At 38.3% G+C, this 21,036-nt stretch overlaps 1 pseudogene; it reads right to left on the bottom strand.

Annotated features, from left to right (window-relative positions):
* Positions 1 to 18,762: 18,762 nt before the first annotated feature.
* On the bottom strand, positions 18,763 to 20,378 carry LOC105487768 (BTB/POZ domain-containing protein 7 pseudogene; annotated as a pseudogene).
* Between the last annotated feature and the right edge of the window lie 658 nt (positions 20,379 to 21,036).

The raw sequence follows: 21,036 nt of genomic DNA, 5'->3' as shown, positions 1-21,036 counted from the left end.
TCAAGGTTTCACATAGCCTAGAGTACACCTAGAGACACCTAGCTCCCAGAAAAACATAATAATACATATTTCTGATGATACATTAAATAACACTGTGTATTTTAATATTTGTGATTGTTTTAAAAGTGGTTTCTAAATATTTATAATTCATTTCTTATGTACAGCCACCCAGAGAGTTAGATAGTTCTATAGTGATTTACTGAATAAACTGAGAAATAAAAAGAAAGTAGATGAAAAAAGAAAATCAGTAAAGGTGTTAGGTGTTCTGATTCCTACTCCATATACTTAAATCTAGTTATGCCACAAAACCCTCCATCCTTGCAAAATTATTTGCTTTTTAATAATATATGGCCTGCCACAGTTTGCTCTTTTTTGAACTGCTATTTCCTAAAATCAGAAAATGTGGTTTTTAAACGCATTTTAAAGCTAAAGTACCAAAGTGATTTATTAAGTGCAGATAATTTTCAAATATTTGGAAATAAATATTTCATAAAACTAAGTATCTTCTTGACTACAAAGTCAGGAATTAATAAGTAAGTTATAAAACTTTTGTATATAAATTGAGTTTTAAGACCTTATTCTTAGATCTGGGGTTAATAAGTACCATGCCTCTTGTCCACCCACATTCTAAACAACTGAGGAATTGGACAAGAGAGACAGTCTATGGGTAGCAAATATTCACTGATGGGGCTGATGTAAAATATTGTTTATATATGCAAGAAAGTTGTCTTCCTGACACCAACCCTCAAATCTTAAGAGATGGACCCACATAATTACGTCAGTACAAAACCAGGCAGGCCATACCAGGTAGGAATTTTCCCCTTTCATATTTCAGAGGTGGGTGAGCAAAGCAGAAGAGGTGCAGAGGATTTTCTCTTGGATTCACTCTCAGAGAAAAGAAGAGGAAAGACTGGACCACAAATGTGTGTTTGTTTATCCATTTCCAAACTCATTCAAGATATAACTTATGTCACCTCCCTCTAGGCAGAGTAAATAAAGAAAACATAGAAAGCCAGGATTATTATGCTATTATAGTTCTTTCCATTATCCATCACTACTCCAGTCATCTACACCTCTATTAATATTCTCTATACACAAGAGAATATGATTTGCTGCATGACAAATCATTTCAAATTTTGGTAGCTTAATTTAACAGCCACTATTTCTGTTTCTATTTACTGTTTCTCACCGTTCTCTGTTCTGACTTGGAAGATCTTGTTCCCATAGGTTGCTCGACCTGAATGGACTTGGCTGGAAAGTCTAAAGAGGCCTGTTTCACATCTCTGATCCCGAGTACTGATGGTCACTGGGGTGTCTTTGTTCTCTTCCACTTGGTCTCTCTCTCTCTGTCCTCACGATGCCTCAGCCTCCAGGACCTTTTAAGTCCAGCAGAAGAGCCTGGACTTCTTTACAACACGGCAACTAGGTTGCAAGAGAGCAAACGGGCAAGTTTCCAGACCTTTTAAGGGCTAATCCCAGAATTACTTGCATAATGTCACTTCTGGCAAATTCTACCGATCAAGACAAATCACAGATCCAAGTGGAGGAAAAGTAGACTCCATCTCCAGGTGGGAAAATGCACAAACAGTGACAGCAGAAATTATTGGCAGCCAAAGTTGCAGACAAGCTATTATTGCAACTCCCCGACCTCCACCAAAATTTTTCTTATTATATCGTATGCGTAACTAGCATCCCAACCCAGGAGAGAGATATCCACCATCACAAACAATACATTGCCTATGATCCTTCTGTATGCAGATTTCCCTTCCTGGCCTCCTTTATTACATCCTGTATTCTAAATTAATTCTGTTTCATCTTTAGATTTAGAGCCGGTAGGCTGATGCTAAGTTATCAAGTGCATGTGACAGCGATTTAGGAACAATCCTTTAGTCTCCTTTTCCAGACTAATGGGTATGGCACTGGGTATATTGGGCATTGTGTACTGTTTGCGTGTTGCTATAAATAAATACCTGAGACTGGGTAATTTATAAAGAAAACAGGTGTAATTGGATCAAGGTTCTGCAGGCTATAGGAAGCATGATGTTGGCATCCACTCAGCTTCTGGGGAGGCCTCAGCAAATTTACAATCACGGCAGAAGTTGACGTGCGAACAGGCACATCACATGCTCAGAGCAGAAGCCAGAGCAAGAAGGAGGAGGTGCCACACACCTAGAAATAATCAGATCTTGTGAGAATTCACTCACTCTCATGAGAACAGCACCAAGGGGATGGTGCTAAATCATTCATGAGAAAGTCACACCCGTGATCCAATCACCCCCACCAAGCCCCACCTGCAACATTGGGATTACAAGTTAGCATGAGACTTGGTGGGGATGCAGATCAAAATCATATCACACTCCATTCCTGATTTGAACATAATACTCATCTTCAGGGGAGGGCAAGAAGGATAACTAGATGCAGCCAGGTGGATCAGCTTCCACTGAGGGACCAAGATGCAGATTGGCATACCCCTGACAGATCTTCAGAGGGAAAGTACTAAGAGTGGATGTAGGGAAAACACAGAAGCTGGGCTGAATGGGGAGAAAGCCAAGAACCCTGCATGGGGCTAACACACATCAACACTCATTCCCGGCCCACAGCAACTCCAGTGGGTTGGGTGTGTTGAACTAATAAGGAGCAACCTGCTCTAGCCACAGGCCTCTGGAACCTCAGAAGGAGGAGATCCCTTGACCACCATGGACATTTATGTTGGCAGAGAGAGCTGCTTAAAGAAGTGGTAGGGCCAGCAAGTTACCTGATATTGAGTCCAGAAGGTTTGGTGTGAGAGCGTCACTAGCAGAGCATGGCCAGGGACAGCCATCCCCCTAGGCTTGACTTGCTTCCATAGGAGATGTGATGTTTAATATTGAGCATCAACTTAATTGGATTGAAGGACACAAAGTTTGGTTTCTAGGTATGTCTGTGAAGGTATTGCTAAAGGAGATTAACATTTGAGTGAGTGAACTGGGAGATGCAGACCCACCCTCAATCTGGGTGGGCACCATCTGATCAGCTGCCAGCACAGCTAGGATAAAAGTAGACAGAGGAATGTGGAAGGACTAGACTGATTGAGTCTTGTGGCCTCCATCTCTCTCCTGTGCTGAATGCTTCCTGCCCTTGAACATTGTACTCCAAGTTCTTCAGCTTTTGGACTCTTGAATGTACATCAGTGGTTTGTCAAGGGCTATCAAGGTATGTCAAGGGCTATCAAGCCTTCGGCCACAGACTAAAGGCTGCATGGTCAGTTTCCCTACATTTGAGGTTTTGGGACTCGGACTGGCTTCCTGGCTCCTTAACTTGCATGCAAGTGGCGTATTGTGGGACTTCACCATGTGATCATGTAAGTCAATACTGCTTAATAAACTCCATTTTATATTCACATCTATCCTATTAGTCCTGTTCCTCTGGAGAACCCTGACTAATAAAGGAGACTTTAGCATTAGAGAAACTGCTAGATCTAATCTCTGAAGGGCAGACTTGCCCATCAGATGAGGCTGGTATAACCTAAGTACCTCTTGGTATGATTGCCTCTCCCAGGCCCCTAGCCTAGCCACACCTGCTTGCTGGGCAGTCTCGAGTGCCCTGGGGGTCCACACCATAGTTTCTGCACTAGTGGATCATGCCTGAGAACTCCAGTGTGGTGGTCCCTATAGCCACACACCAGTTCACTCTCTCCCTCCCCTAGAGCAGCTTCCTCTGGGCCCACAGTAACACCCACATGGCTTTGATGGATTGTGTCTGCACAGACAGTGATATGGTTAGGCTTTGGGTCCCAACCCAAATCTCATCTTGAATTATAACCCTCGTAATTCCCAAGTGTCAAGGGAGAGACCTGGAGGAGGTAATTTAGTCATGGGGGTGGCTTTCCCCATGCTGTTCCCATGATAGTGAGTTCTCATGAGATCTGATGATTTCTATGAGGCTCTTACCCCTTCCCTCAGCATTTCTTCTTCCTGCCCCCTTGTGAAGAAGGTGGCTTGTTTTGTCCTCACCTTCTGCCATGATTTTAAGTTTTGTGAAGCCTCCCCAGCCATGCTGAACTGAGTCAATTAAACCTCTTTCCTTTATAAATTACCCAGTCTCAGGAAGTTCTTTATAGCAGTATGAAAACGGACCAATACAGGCAGGTTTTGCTTTCCTTGCCCTCCCCAGCATGCAGGAGTGCAGTTCGACCCCTCCCTCTGCTGATGGCCATTGCTGATGGAGTCTAGGTCAGCAGAGCCAGCAAGCCCTGATACCCCTGGTGCCCAACCCTTGAGCTAACACTGCACAGAGAACAACCCTTGAGCTAACACTGCACAGAGAACAATGTATTCTCTTTGGCCCTGTGCAATCACTCCGCTTGTGGAGCACAGAAAAGGCACTGAGACCTGTACCCAGCAGTATACCACCTCGGCCAATATCATCTCCAACATGACCACACACCATTACTGGCAGGGGCCCCCATGCCACCCAAGCTGCAATGTTGCTGCCACTGTGGTGAATGCCTGCAGGGAGGCAGGTACTCAGCACCCACTAGCACTCTGCTGCAGTTGCTGAACCTTGGCCTCTGCAGTGCAGTGGGTTCCAAATCTCAAGGAGCCAGAAAACAAAATCAGGGCCCTATGTAAATCCCACAGAGTGACAGCACATAGTCCAAGGGTTGGGAACTGAGCATTGGCACCCTAAGATCTCCCAGAAATGAAGCCAGTTGGCTGAATTCACCTTATACCACAACCAAACCCTCAAGGTCATCAAATAGGATAAAAGAAAAAAAAAATACATCTAAAAGCAACCTCAAAGACTGAAGATATGAGAGAGAATCAGTTCAATAACCCTGGAAATTCAAAAAGCCAAAGTGGCTTCTTTCAACCAAATGACTGCATCACCTCTCCAGCAAGAGTTCTGAGCTGGACTGAGATGACTTTTGAAATGTCAGAAAGAGAATTCAGAATACGGATAGGAATAAAGATCATTGAGCTACTGGAGTACTTTAAAACTCAATCCAAAGAAGCTAAATATCATGATAAAACAAGGCAGAAGCTGACAGACAATATAACCAGTATAGAAAAGAACACAACTGACCTGATAGAGCTGAATAACACACTGCAAGAATTTTATGATGCAATCACAAGCATTAATAGCAGAACAGACCAAGCAGAGGAACGGATCTCAGAGTTTGGAGACTGGCTTTCTGAAATTATACAGTCAGACAAGAATAGAGAAAAAGGAATAAAAGGAAGCAAACAAAACCTTCAAGAAATATGGGATTACGTAAAGAGACCAAGTCTACAACTCACAGGTATCCATGAAAGAGATGATGAGAATAGACCAATTTGGAAAATGTATTTCAGGATATCATCCATGAGAATTTCCCCAACATAACTAGAGGGGCCAACATTCAAATTCAGTGACTGCAGAGGACTCCAGTAAGATACTTAAGAAGATCATCTGCAGGACACATAATCATCAGATTTACTAAGGATGAAATGGAAGAAAACATGTTAAAGGCAGCCACAGAGAAAAGTCAGGTCATCTATGAAGCAAAACACATCAGACCAACAGTGGGTCTCTCAGCAGAAAGCCTATAAGCCAGAAGCAATTAGGGACCAATCTTCAACATTCTTAAAGAAAAGAAATTCAAACCCAGTATTTCATATCTGGTCTAACTAGGTTTCATAAGAGAAGGAGAAATAAGATCCTCTTCAGACAAGCAAATGCTGAGGGAATTCATTACCACTAGACCTGTCTTACAGGATCTCATGAAGAAAGCCCTAAATATGGAAAGGAAAGAGCATTAACAGGCACTACAAAAACACACTGAGGTACACAGACCAGTGACACTATAGAGAAACCATATAAAGAAGTCTTCAAAACAACTGACTAACATCATGATAATGGGATCAAATCCACACATATAAATACTAACCTTGACTGTAAATTGGTTAAATGTCACAATCAAAAGGTACAGTTTGGCAATGTGGATAAATAATCAAGACCCATTGGTATGCTGTCTTCAAGAGACTCTCATCTGACATGCAAAGATACACAGGCTCAAAATAAAAGAATAGATAAAAACCTACCAATAAAATGTAAAACAGAAAAAAAAACCACAAGGGTTGTAATCCTAGTTTTTGTGACAAAATAGACCTCAAACCAACAAATACCAAAAAAGACAAAGAAGTGCATTACATAATGGTAAATATTTCAATTCAACAAGAAGATCTAACTATTGTAAATACATATGCACCCAACACAGGAGCACCTAGATTTACAAAGCAAGTTCTTAGAGACCTTCAAACAGGCTTAGACTCCCACACAATAATAGTAGAAGACTTTAACACCCAACTGACACTCTACAGGTCATCAAGACAGAATATTAACAAAGATATTCAGGACCTAAACTCAACATTGGATCAAAGGGACCTGATAGGTATCTATAGAACTCTCCACCCAAAACCAACAGAATATACATTCTTATCACCACATGACAGTTACTCCAAAATGGATCACATAATCAAAAGTAAAACACTCCTCAGAAAATGCAAAGGAACTGAAATCATAACAGTTTCTCAGACCATAGCACAAACAAATTCAAAATCAAGACTAAGAAATTCACTCAAAACCACACAATTAAATGGAAATTGAATAGCCTACTCCTGAATGACTTTGGGATAAATAATGAAGTTAAGGCAGAAATCAAGAATTTCTTTGAAATGAATGAGAAAAAAGATATAACATAGCAGCATCTCTGGGACACAGCTAAGACAGTGGTAAGAGGGAAATCTATAGCACTAAATGCCCACATCAAAAAGTCAGAAAAATTTAACAAGCCTAACATTACAAGTAAAAGAACTAGAGAACAAAGAGTAAAGAAATCCGAAAGCTAGCAGAAGACAAGAAATAAGCAAAATCAGAGCTGACATGGAGATTGAGACACAAAAAAAATTTTAAAAATTAACAAATACAGGAACTGTTTCCTTTAAAAAATAATGAAATATAATTAATAAAATAGATAGGCAACTAGTTAGACTAATAAAGAAGAAAGCAGAGAAGATTCAAATAAACACAATCAGAAATGACAAGGGGGATATCACCACCGACCCTACAGAACTATGAACAGCAATGAGAGAATATTATGAACACCTCTGTGCACATAAACTGTAAAAACTAGAAGAAATGGATAAATCCCTGGACACATACACCCTCCCAAGACTGAAATAGGAAGAGACTGAATCCCTGGACAGACTAATAATGAGCTCTGAAATTGAAGCAGTAATAAATAGCCTACCAACAAAAAAAAAAGCCCATTATCAGATGGATTCACAGCTAAATTCTACCAGATGTACAGAGAAGAGCTGGTACTATGCCTACTGAAACTATTTCAAAAAAAAAAAAAAAAGAAAAGAAAATGGAGGCATAGGAATTCCTTCCTAAGTTATCATTCTATGAGGCCAGCACCATCCTGACACCAAAACCTGGCAGAGATACAACTAAAAAAGAAAACTTCAGGCCAATATTCTTGACAAACATCCATGCAAAAATCCTCAACAAAATACTGGGAAACAGAATCCTGCAGCACATCGAAAACCTTGTCCACCACAATCAAATAGGATTTATCCCTGGGATGCAAGATTTTTTCAACATACCACAAATCAATAAATGTGATTTATCACATAAACTAACAACAATAACTACATGATTGTCTCAATAGATGCAAAAGGCTTTTGATAAAATTTTAACACCTCTTTATGTTAAAAACTCTCAATGAATTAGGCATTGAAGGAACATACCTCAAAATAATAAGAGCCATCTATGACAAACCCAGAGTCAACCTCATACTGTGGGCAAAAGCTAGAAACAGTCCCCTTAAAAATGACACAAGACAAGGATTTTCTTTCTCACCACTCCTATTTGACATAGTATTGGAAATCCTGGCTGGGGTAATCAGGCAAGAGAAAGAAATAAAGCACATTCAATAGGAAGTGAGGAAGTCAGACTACCCCTGTTTGCAGATGACATGACACTATGTATAGAAAACCCCATAGTCTCAGTTCAAAAGCTTCTTAAGCTGATAAACAACTTTTGCAAAGTCTCAGTAGAGAAAATCCTGTGCAAAATCACCAAAATTACTATATGTCAACAACAGTTAAGCTGAGAGCCAAATCAGGATTGCAAATCCATTCACAATTTCCACAAAAATAACAAAATACCTAGAAATAAAACTAACCAGGGAGGTGAAAGAGCTCTGCAAGGAGAAGTACAAAGCACTGTTCAACAAAATCAGAGATGATACCAAAAAAATGTAAAACATGGATAAGGAGAATGAATATTGTTAAAATGTCCATACTGCCCAAAGCAATTTAGAGAGTCAATGCTATTAGTATTGCACTACCATTTACATTGACTCATTTAATTCTACCAGATGTACAAAGAAGAGCTGGTACCATGTCTGCTAAACTCTTCCAAAACATTTGAAGAGTAGGAACTCCTCCCTAATTCATTTGAGGCCAGAATCATCCTGATACCAAAACTGACAGAGACACAGCCAAAAAAAAAGGAAAGAAGCAAGGGAAGGGGAGGGGAGAGGAGGGGAGGGGAGGGGAGAGGAGGGGAGGGGAGGGGAGAGGAGGGGAGGGGAGGGGAGGGGAGGGGAGGGGAGGGGAGGGGAGGGAAGGGAAGGGAAGGGAAGGGAAGGGAAGGGAAGGGAAGGGAAGGGAAGGGAAGGGAAGGGAAGGGAAGGGAAGGGAAGGGAAGGCTCCAGGCTTTCTCTGGAAAAAAATTATCCATTCTCTAATATGGATAGGATGCTCATGGATAGGAAGAATCAACTTAGTTAAAATGGCCATACATCCAAAAGCAATTTTTGGAGTCAATGCTATTCCTATTAAACTACCATTGACACTCTTCACAAGACTAGAAAAAAAAACTATTTTAAAATTCATATGAAATAAAAACAGAGCCTGACTGGCCAAGGGAATCCTCAGCAAAAAGAACAAAGCTACAGGGCTACAGTAACCAAAACAGCATGGCACTGGTACAAAAAAATAGATACATAGACCAATGGGATAGAATAGAGTACCCAGAAATAAAGCCACACACCTATAATTAGCTGATCTCCAACAAACCTGACAAAAACAGGCAATGACTATTTTATAAATGGTGCTGGGATAACTGGGTAGCCATATGTAGAAAATTGAAATTGGACTCTTTCCTTATACTGTATACACAATTTAACTCAAGATGGATGTATTAGTCTGTTCTCACATTGCTATAAAGAATTAACTGAGAATGGGTAATTTATAAAGCTAAGAGATTGAATTGGCTCACTGTTTGTCAGGCTATACAGGAAGCATGGAAGCTGAGGCCTCAGGAAACTTACTATCATGGCAGAAAGCAACAGGGAAGCAAGCACATCTTTACAAGACCAGCAGGAGAGAGAGCAAAGGAGGAAGTGTCACACAAATTTAAACAACTAGATCTCATGAGAACTCACTATCACAAGAACAGCAAGGGGGAAATCTACCTTCATGATTCAATCACCTTCCACCAGGTCACTCCACCAACACTGGGGATTACAATTCAACATGAGAATTAGGTGGACACAGAGCCAAACCGTATCAGTTGATTAAAGACTTAAATGTAAAACCCAATACTTTACAAACTCTGGAAGACATCCTGGGTAATATTATTCTGGACATAGGAATGGGCAAAGATTTCAAGATGAAAAATAACTAATGGGTACTAGGTTTAATACCTGAATGACAAAATAATCTGTATTGCAAACCCCCATGACACAAGTTTGCCTATATTACAAACCTCCACATATAATCCTGAACTTACAAGGTACAAAAAATTATCTTCAGTTGATTATAATTCACTATTCAAAATAGATGATTTAGAGAAACAAACAAAATATTTTATTTAAACCTGGGACATAATCTTTTCAGGTAATATTTACCAGTGAATACATTTTATGTTCCTTGGGAATAAATTTATTAGGAGATAGGTTGAAACTTCAATTTTAATATTTTATTTGTTAAGATAGCACTGTGATTACTATTACATCTTGAAGACATAGTTACTCTAAATTGTTTCATTATTAAGCTCAAGTTGGTAGCCATGAAGTACACAGAATTTTGCTGCTTAGAACTCCAGTCAAAACTAACTTGAAAGCAATGCCAGTGCATGACACACAGGAGTCCAGGCTCCATGAAAGGTTGACAACCATACTGATTGCTTAGGGAAGATAATATTTTTCAATCTGTCTGCAGAAGTCTCAAGTTCACAATTTTTTTTTAAGAAAATTAAAAGAGAATTGGCACAGAAAATTAGAGCTACTGAAACTTAAACAATGAAAACAGTTAAAATAACAGAAAGCCAGCAAATACTAAAGCCTGATACATTTTTCTTGAATATGAAATTAATAGTAGGCTGTGTGGCTGAATCTGCTATACAGCTCGACAGTAATACTGATGTTGCTGCTTCCAGTAAAATCAAGAAACCAGCACACTATAATGGGAAGAAAATGCTGAAGTGAACAGTTTTGACTTCCACAGCCTGGTCCTCTGACACCTGTCCCAGATTCTTGGTGATAAATCATGTTTTCTCTATGTTTAAGGTTTCAAGTGGTTTCATCTTATCTCAAACTTGGAACTTATTATCAGTATTCTCATGGTCAATCACATCAGTGATCTGTACAAAGCAAAAATTGAGGAGATGATGTCCTCTGTTTTGACTCTCTGTTTTAGTTTTCTGGGGCTTTCATAACAAAGTATCATGAACTGGGTGTCTTAAACAATGGATATTTATTGTCTTATAGTTTTGGAGACTAGAAGTCTGAAATCAGTGTCAGCAGTTTTTTCCTTTAGATGGCTGGAAGGGGAGAATCTCTTCCATGGCTATGTCTGAGCTTCTGGTGTTCTCAATTGTTCCTTGGCTTGAAGATGGCTTTCTTTTCCCCTGTGTCATTGCAACATTTTCCCTCTGTACATGTCTCTCTCTGTGTTTAAAGTTTCCCATTTTATAAGTGCAGTCATACCGGATTAGGGCCCACCCTAATGGTTTCATTTCATCTTGATTATCTACTGAAGTCCTATTTCCACATAAGGTCATATTAACAGGTACTGAGAGGTAAGACTGTAACATTTTTGGGGTAACACAATTCACACGATAACCATCATGAGACTAGAGAAAGTCTAAACTCCTAAACAGCACAGAGCAGGCTGTCAAGATCTGCCCTGTATTTTTCTTCTTCTCCTTATCTTTAGCATGATCCCCATCTCAATTTATACTCCAGATTATTGAAAAAGTGGTACTATAATTGCTCTGATTATACACCGCACTCTTTATGGTAGTGTCTCCTTTCAGTTGAAGGCTATTTCTAGACCAATTTGCTTTAAAAAAATAAAAATTATTTCCTTGTGCCTCCATAACCACAATCTCTCCAAGTATCTGTACCAAATAGCTTATTTAACATTTGAATTGACACAAGATTTCACCTTCTCAGACTTCCCACTTGTGTGAAAACTCAATCCATGTTTCCCACTGATTCCCACATGCTCAGATACTTTTCTGTATGTATGTTGTAGATAAGATTATTTTGTACATGTCCCTGACCTCTGGCTCATCATCAATAAGGATTTTTAGTCAAGAATTGAAAACACTATGTTGATGTGAGTTGTAAGACACAGGATGATGAGCTACCAGCTGCCATATTCTTTGCTATATAGAGGAGGAGTCGGGAGACTATGTATGGTTCCACAGGCCAACTCTGGCTGGCTGCCTGTTTTTGTATAGTCCATGAACTAGAATGGTTTGTATATGTTTGAATTGATGAAAATTTTTTAAAAAATCATGTTAAGTAATAATTATATAAAATTAGAATTGCAATGTCCATAAATAAAGTTTCATTGAAACACAGTCACACTTATTTTTCACTGGTACATTTTTATGGTTGCTTTCATGCTACAACAACAAAATTGAGTAGTTACAACAGAGACTACACAACCTGCAAGGCCTCAGCTATTATCTAGCCTTTTACAAAAATACTTTGATGACCCTTCTATAAAGTAATAAAATAAACTAGAGCAATGAAAAGAGTGAGATAAAGGAAGAACAAGATTGAAACGTAGAGTGAAAGAGAAAAAGAGAGATAAAGTATATACACAGGGAAGAGTATGGAAGACACTGAGTTTTAACAATCTCTGATTCCTACTATACCCCAGGTTCAGCAACAATCACAATCTTGAATTCTATGAGACATACCATATAAATTATGAAAAACATTTTTGTTGATTGCCTTTAATGGAACCATTAATAGTGCCCCTACCAATATACCTGTCTTTCTCCTATAGCTGTCTGTAAGTTCCTTGAGGGTAGTGATTATCTTATTTAATATATTACCAGCTGGGCATGGTGGCTCACACCTATAATCCCAGCACTTTGGGAGGCTAAGGCAGGAGGATCACAAGGTCAGGAGATCAAGACCATCCTGGCTAACACCGTGAAAACCTGTCTCTACCATATATATATATAAAATTAGCTGGGCATAGTGGCGCGTGCCTGTAGTCCCAGCTACTTGGGAAGCTGAGACAGGACAATGGCGTGAACCTGGGATACAGAGCTTGCAGTGAGCCAAGACCTCACCACCACACTCCAGCCTGGGCAACACAGCGAGACTCTATCTCAAAAAAAAAAAAAATATATATATATATATATGTGTGTGTGTGTGTGTGTGTGTATATACACACACATATAACCTCAAATATACTGTTTAAGTTACTAAACACAAACTCATTGAATTAATAAATACAAAAATAAATATATGTTGGTTAAATTATACTAAAAGTGGGAGAGGGTATGGATGGAAAAAAGTGGATGAGGACCCTTGTTTCTGAAGCACCACTCTCTCTAAAATGTGTTATGAAGTGTTCCGTAAAATTACTCATATGGCTCTCTAAATCAACTTGAGTTTCTCATCAAATAAAAAACAATACAGTTTTTGCCATTGTCAATCAATCAAAATGAATTCCCAGTAGTAGCTGTGGCATTGTGATGAGTCCTGGTGACAGTCTGGTTCTTGCTGTGCTTTTATGTAAAGTCTACGTTTGGCCCATTCTGCATTCTATATAAAATCTAAGTCATTCTTCCTCCACCTTCTTCCTATATTAGGCTCTCTGTGGTTCACAGAAGTTCTATCATAAATATCTTAAACAAGAGAGAGGTTGCACATAATACTGTCACCATCATTACAAGCTTGTGGATTTTGGACATAAGGTTGTCAGTACTAGTAACACATTTTTGGAGAAAGAACTACAAGCTGACTAATAGTCAGTTTTATTTCCATTGGCAGAAATAACTTTAAGTGCTTAAAGGAGCACCCCAAACTTATTTAACTACGAAATTCTAGCTATGGAATTATGTGAGGTTTATAAACATCCCTTCCACTCCATTGCAAAGTATCATTTTGCTATCATAAAACTCTGAATACTAATACCAAGCTAATTGAGACTAGCATAAATGAATCAGGCATTGTAGAAAGTATACAGATGATTACAACCCAAGCCCAAGTGTAACTAAAATCAAGATCAGAATTGACTGAGATTGGCAGCTGAATTTTGTGTGACTGTTTAAATCTCATGGAGCTTTGCATGAACATTGCAGTTTATGGGCTTTGAAGTAAAACAAAAATATCAGTCTTTGAAACTCAACATATGTTCTAGCCATGTAAATTTGAAAAGGTATGTAATTTCACCTAGCCTTAATTTTCTCATCTCTAAAATGGGATGATAATACCAACAATACAGAATTAATGGTAGTTGCAGGTAAAGTAGTCAGCAAAATTTTTGGCACACAATAATTAAAATGTGACAAATATACAAGGGTAGAGAGATTCTGAGCCCTCAAAACTGTTTATCATAAATGTTTCTAAATCTATTATTACTATAATGCATTCTTTTACTCATATCTGATTACAAAAACCATGACGAGATTAACATAGTTTTACTTGTGCATAGCTTTATTGTTCTGCTAGACCCAGTAATCAAAAAGGGAAGTTCAATAAACAGGAAATAGTATGATGTTGTAAAGTAAGAAATGGAGATAATACTCTATGTCACATGAATAGTTTGGAAAATTCTAGATATATAGTCTATTGAAGAGATGTGGGTCATGATAGGTCATTTTAATAACATCAGTGTTTCTGCGTAGCCATGAGTTGTAGGACAAATAGGTATAAGAACAGGAGGACAGATCTGGGGCCAGTGTGTAATATTCAATGTCATCAGTGGGTTGACTATATTTCCTCAATAGGTAATGAGATCCCTGGCCAGGAGGATATTGGCAACCAGTTGAACAAGTCATTATAGAAGGAATTCAATAAAACGTCAGAGGGCAGATTGGACTATTGGACCCTGTGTCCTTTAAGTTCCCTTTCAACCCTGAAATTTGATCTCTCTATAATAAGCTGCATAAGGCTGCTCTCAATTGGATGTTTGAGAAACAGATCTCACACACACACACACACACACACACACACACACACACACACACACAGAGAGAGAGAGAGAGAGAATTTCCCATTCATCTCTGAGAATATTTATTTCTCTTTGGTAACCAGATAGTCAGCAACTATATCAAATGGCCTTACAAAATAAAACATTTAAATTCAATGTTGTTCTGTGGCAAATTTGTGGGAAGTCATGATGAATCCTGACATTTCCACAATTCAGTTCTACTGGCTTCTTATTAACTAGATGAGATATCCTCACAGCATAATGCTGCTGCCCCAAATGTTTAGAGAACATTTTATTATCTCACCCTAGTTGCTTCTCAGTGCTCCTCTACTTCTTATTTGGTTTTGTTAGAAGTATGGCCTGGACCTTTACAGCCTAAACAGAGTAATGAAAATAATCAAGTTTATTTCCCAAATCTGGCTTGTTCATATGTTGAGTTCTGTTCAAATGGACTTTGGCACTGTCTGTCCTGTTTCTCTTTAGCTCTCTAAGGCAGAATTGGGGAAATTTCTGCCCCTTCTCAATTTTCTACAGAAAACTGAGCCTGTTTCTACTCTCAGTTTTTGGTAGAAAACTCTTGCTTAAAATATAAACACATAACACATAATCACATTTGGGGGAAGAAATTATATAATTACACAAAGACAGAGGACATCCTACTAATTATGTACCTGGTTTTCATCAATAAGGGAAAGTTTAGCACCTTAATTTGAAGTCTGGTAACATTTCTCAAAAAAAAAAAAAAAAGTGTAAGTTTAGCCCAGCCTACAGATTTCTCAAAATAAAGAAATTTGCTGCAAATGTTTTCACTTTTAGACAAACAAAACTTAGCAACTTTTAAATGACTCTTTTCCAGCCACCAAAATATACTGAAAACTAAACAGTTTCAAATACAAACATTTTTCCTTATTTATTTTGGCTAAAATTATTAAAATTATGTCTTTATAATGCACAAATAAAATGCAGTTCTTGATATATAAATACAAATTCAGAAAACTTGCTGTCTATAAGTGCAAAGCCAATGTAGTGAGACCAAGGGCTGTAGTTTCCTTCTCACATTAAGGATTAAGGTATAAGTTCATACAGTACCACATGAATTTCTCAGGGGGTTATTTCAGAGCCATTTACTTTCTTACAGTAGCTCTGTTCTTGACGCTCTTTTCTCCCTATGTACCATCTTTCTCCTGTGCTTCATCTCACCAGCTTTCAACATTTTAAGCTAATATGACAAGGGTTAAAGTTCATGCAAGCCACAAAATCTGGTTTGAAACCTTAGCTGATGGATAGTCTTTGAGGTTCTCATAAGTAAAAAGTCTTGTAAGCCCTTGGAGAAGAAATCATTCAAAAACAACCTTCCCGAATCTTTTACAACCCAGCAAAACAAAGAAGAAACTTTTCTTTCTATGAAATAACTGGAAATTAAAGTTCTGGTAAAGAAAATGTTCCATCCATTGGAGATTATTACATTACATTGACAATATTTGGAAATTCCTTATCCTAGTATGAGAAAGTAACATCATTTAAGCATTAACAAATTACTGTAAATTTTTTATGACTGTAATATGGTACACTGTCATGCCCTTACATTCTAAAACAACAACAAAATTTGTTTAAGCACAGGAATGTTAGCTTTGTCTAAAATGACAACTATTTTAATAGATTCCCTAGTATCCCTCATTTTGTAGATTTTAGTTTTATGTATATGTTTTATTTTTTATTTATGTAGATACATAGTAGATATATATATTTATGAGGTACATGAGATATTTTGTTATAGGCATGCAGTGTGTTGTAATTACATCAGAGTAAATGAGGTATCCATCACCTCAAGCACTTATTTTTTTGTGGTATAAATATTCCAATTATGCTCTTTTAGTTATTTTTAAATGTACAATAAATCGTTGGGTATAGTCACCTTGTTGTACTATCAAATACTAGATCTTATTCATTGTATCTAACTATATTTTTGTAAACATTAACCATCCTCACTTCACTCCATCCCAACTACCCTTCCCAGCCTCTGTGACCATTATTCTATTCTCTATCTCCGTGAGTTCAATTGTTTTAAATTTTTAGCTCTCATAAAGAAGTTAGAATATACGAAGTTTGTATTTCTGTGCCTGGCTTATTTCACTTAACAACATGTCCTCCAGTTTCATCGATGTTGTTGCAAATGACAGGATCTTATTCTTTTTTATGGCTGAATAGTACTCTATTGTGTACGTATCCCTCATTTTCTTTACCCATTCATCTGCTGATGGACACTTGGGTTGTTCCCAAACCTTAGCTACCCTGAACAGTGATGCAACGAACACGGGAAGGCAGATATCTCTTCAATACGCTGATTTCCTTTCTTTTGGATATATACCCAGCAGTGGGATTGCTGAATTATGTGGTAGCTCTATTTTTAGTTTTCTCAGGAACTTTCAAAATTTTCTCCATAGTAGTTTTACGAATTAACATTCCCAAGAAAAGTGTATGAAGCTTCCCTTTCCTTCACATCTCATCAGCATTTGTTATTGCCTGTCTTTTGGATAAAAGCTATTTTAACTAGAGTAAGATGATATCTCATTGTAGTTTTGATTTATATTTCTCAGGTTATCAATGATGTTGAGCACCTTTTCATATATCTTTTTGCCATTTGTATGTCTTCCTTTGGGAAATGTTTATTCAAATCTTTTCCCAGTGTTTTTATCAGATTATTAGATTTTCTTCTATCGAGTTAGTGAGCTCCTTATAAATTCTGGCTGTTAATCCCTTGTCTGATGAACAGTTTCCAAATATTTTCTCCCATTCTGTGGATTTTCTCTTCACTTCGTTGATTGCTAACTTTGCTGTGCAGATTTTTAAGCTAATGTAATCACATTGGTCCATTTTTGCTTTGGTTGCCTGTGCTTGTGGGGTATTACTCAAGAAATACTTGCCCAGTCCAAAGTCCTGGAGAATTTTATCAATGTTTTCTTTTAGACATAGTTAAGTCAAGTAATGTGGTTCTTTCCATTTTTTATTTTGCTCAGGATAGCTTTTGTTGTTCTATATCTCTCATGGTTCCTTAAAAGTTTTAGGATTATTTTCTACTTCTGTGAAGAATGTCATAGATACTTTGATAGGGATTGCATTGAATCTGTAGACAGCTTTGGGTCATATAGACATTTTAACAATACTGATTCTTCCAATCCATTAACGTAGAATATCTTTCTATTTTTTTTGTGCCCTCTTCAATTTCTTGCATCGATGTTTTATAGCTTTTATTGTAGAGATTTTTCACTACCTTAAGTTTATCCCTAGGTATTTTATTTTATTTGTGGCTATTGTAAATGGGATTACATTGTTGATTTATTTTTCAGGTTGTTCACTATTGGCATATAGAAATGCTACATATAGATTTTTAGATGTTAATTTTGTATCCTGCAACTTTACTGAATTTGTTTATCAGTTTGAATAGTTTTTTGGTGGAGTCTTCAGTTGTTTGTTTATTTATTTATTTATTTATTTATTTATTTACTTTTTTTCGCTTTGTCATTTGCTATTTAATGTTCAAACATTGAAAGTAATTGATTTCTTCCCAGACACCTCTTTCCTTAGAGCCTTTCACCCTCCCGGTCTGGGCTAGACTGAAAGCCCACTAGACCTACCATGTGGCTGACGCCTGGGATCTCCCTTTGCTTCCTTTCTGTGCTGGGCTCCATTTTCTAGATCCTTCACTTCTGTGTTCTTGGTTTGCTTCGTCATTTGGTGGAATATGTTCTCAGCAGCTGCCTGAGTGGGGAAGTAGGGGAAATATCCCTGCTCAGGCAGTTTTTTGAGGTATAACTGAAAAATGCCTTTATTTAGCCTTACACTTGATTGACTATTTGTCTAAATATAGGATTTTGTGTTTAAAATAATTTTCCATCAGCTTTTGGAAGGCACTACTTCACTGTATTGTGGTATTCAGTTGTTGCTACTGAAAATTTCAATACCATCTGATTCCTATTTCTTTGCATGGAACCTAATTTTTCTCCTCCCTGCAACAGTTTAAAATTGTCTCTTTTCCCCTAGTGCTCTGAAAAAGAAACTTTTTATATAGAAATTCCTTTAGTTTTGGAAATATTTCTTATATTACTCCTTAGATACTGTCTTCTCTTCACTTTTCTCTGGTATATATATATCTCTAAAGCCACTATTTGTTAGATATTAGACCCTGGATGAATACTCTAATTTTCTTATTTGTCTCCACTCATCTCTTCATTATTATTTACTTTCTAGATTTCCTCAACTGTACCTTTCAATGCTTCCATTATATCTTTCATTTCCGCTATCTTATTTTGAAGAGCTCCTGTTTTTACTGTAATAGCATCCTGTTTATGTCTCACTGATTCCATAAAAAGTTCTTTTACATAAGGATGTTTTGATTCTACTGAAGTTTTTCTTCTGCTCCCTTCATTGTCTGTTTCCTCCAGGACTTTGTTCTTTTTTCTCTGATCTCTGTCTCAATTTGGAAGCTTTCCTCAAATGTCCAGTTATCCTTGGATGGGTTTTCATATGTAAGACTGAGGCAGTAAACAGCTGTTTGAAAGCTCTGCTGCACAGGCAGGCCTGCTGACTGTAGTCTCCTCTTGTGCAAGCATGTTAAATTCCAAGAACAATGCTATGTGGTAAAGTTCCATGGCTTCTTCTGCCCTGGTCATGTTTGGCTTCCCTGCGACAAGAGCCTGAACTTCACTGAGACTTCCCACAGAGGGGCTACAGTGCAAAACAGAGAGGTCCACCACGTCGGTATACATACAGTATAATATCACTTTTGCACCTTTTTTTGGTATAATGGACTCATCTATTATAATTCTTGTGGGAGTCCTCAAAGTTCGGTCTGTGATTTCTTCACCAGTTCGTATCCTCCTTTGTAATAAATTTCGAAAAAATGGGGACCGTGCAGAAATAACAGCCTTGTGGGCTTTGAGCTCTTCATCTAAACAGTTCTGATTTCCACCAAAAGCTTCAACCAGTTCCGAGTCCGAAGAAAAACCAAGGACGACATCATAATAACACATGTAATCAAAGAGTCCACGCATATCTACATCAAGGGAATTTGGTATTCCAAATTCTTCACTAAGCTGAACAAGGATATCGACATTTTGAAACCTTGAGTCCTCCATTCCAAACTCTCCTGTATAAAAATAGTGAAGCAAAGCAGAAAACATGGGCATATCAATACCAGATGTATTGATGTCCATTATTATCTCTGCCCCATACTCAGGTGAGGAAGAAAGCAGTGTTTTAAAAAATGGACACCTTGCTGCCAAAATGGCACTATGAACAGGGAAACAAGTTTCTTGAAATATTAAGTCTACATCAGTACAATACTTGTACTCATAAAGATCAGCATATCTTTCTGCAATGTCTGGGCTTCTGGTCTAGCCAAACTGGCATGTAGAGAAAGCTCGTTTAATGCTGACGTTCCCTCATATTCCTCCACTAAAGCATTGACATCTCTAACATCCCACCCAGAGAGGAGTTCTCGCATCTGCTTGGCATGATCGGCAGACCTATTAGATTTCCGACGCTTAATAAACTTCTTTTTGAGGGTGGCAAGGCCAGAGGTTCTCTTTTTTTTGTCTTGTGATTTCTCATGGCCATGGTCAAGGCTATACAATTTTGATTCACAACCATAGCCTTGGTGAGAATAGGATGATGTCCCTATAAAAGTCTGCTGGGCCTGTGAATTTCCCCCTACCCTCAGTGAACATGAATGAGGATAATTAGATGCATTAGCACCCATTTTCTTCAGTCACTCAGGCATTCCGTCTGCGGGTTCTTCAGAGTATAATCCCAGAGCCTTTATGAACCTTCAACCCTGGATCCAGCAGCCTCTTTTCATCCATCTCCCGGAGGCTCCTCCCGCCGCTGCTGCTGCCGCTGGGACTGCTGCCGTCGCCCCCGCCGCCGCCGCCACCAGCACCGCAGTCCGCACCCGCACCAGCACCCTCAGCCATCCTCCTCCCACCGCCGCCACCGCCCTCTCCTCTTCTGTCAGTGGCTCAGGCTCCGGGACTGCTCTAGGTTCCCCTCGCCGCCATTTTGACTCCTAAAGGGAGCAGGAGGGGCTCGGCTCGGCCCAGTTGTTTATTTATTTATTTATTTTCCAAATGTAAGATTATATCATCTGCAAAAAAGAATAATTTGACTTCTTCCAATTTTGATGCCTTTTATTTTGTTCTCTTGTTTGATTGCTCTAGCTGGGATTTCCAATACTATGTTGAATAATGGTGGTGAAAGTGAGCAGCATTGTCTTATTCCAGATCTTAGAAGAAAGACTTTCAGTTTTCCCCAATCAGTATGATACTAGCTGTGGGTCTGTCACATATGGCCTCTATTGTATTGAGGTATGTTCCTTTTACACTTAGTTTTTTGAGGGATTTTTTTTTTTTATCATAAAGGGATATTAAATTTCATCAAAGGTGTTTTCACCCACTATTGAAATGATCGTGTGATGTTTGTCCTTCATTCTGTTTATGTGATGTATCACATTGATTGATTTGCATATTTCAAGATCCATTCTTGC

The sequence above is a fragment of the Macaca nemestrina genome, chromosome 3 (assembly GCF_043159975.1).
Source record: "Macaca nemestrina isolate mMacNem1 chromosome 3, mMacNem.hap1, whole genome shotgun sequence".
Lineage (NCBI taxonomy): Eukaryota > Metazoa > Chordata > Mammalia > Primates > Cercopithecidae > Macaca > Macaca nemestrina.
Note: the sequence above shows the minus strand (reverse complement) of the source record. Positions and strands in the feature narration are given on the sequence as shown.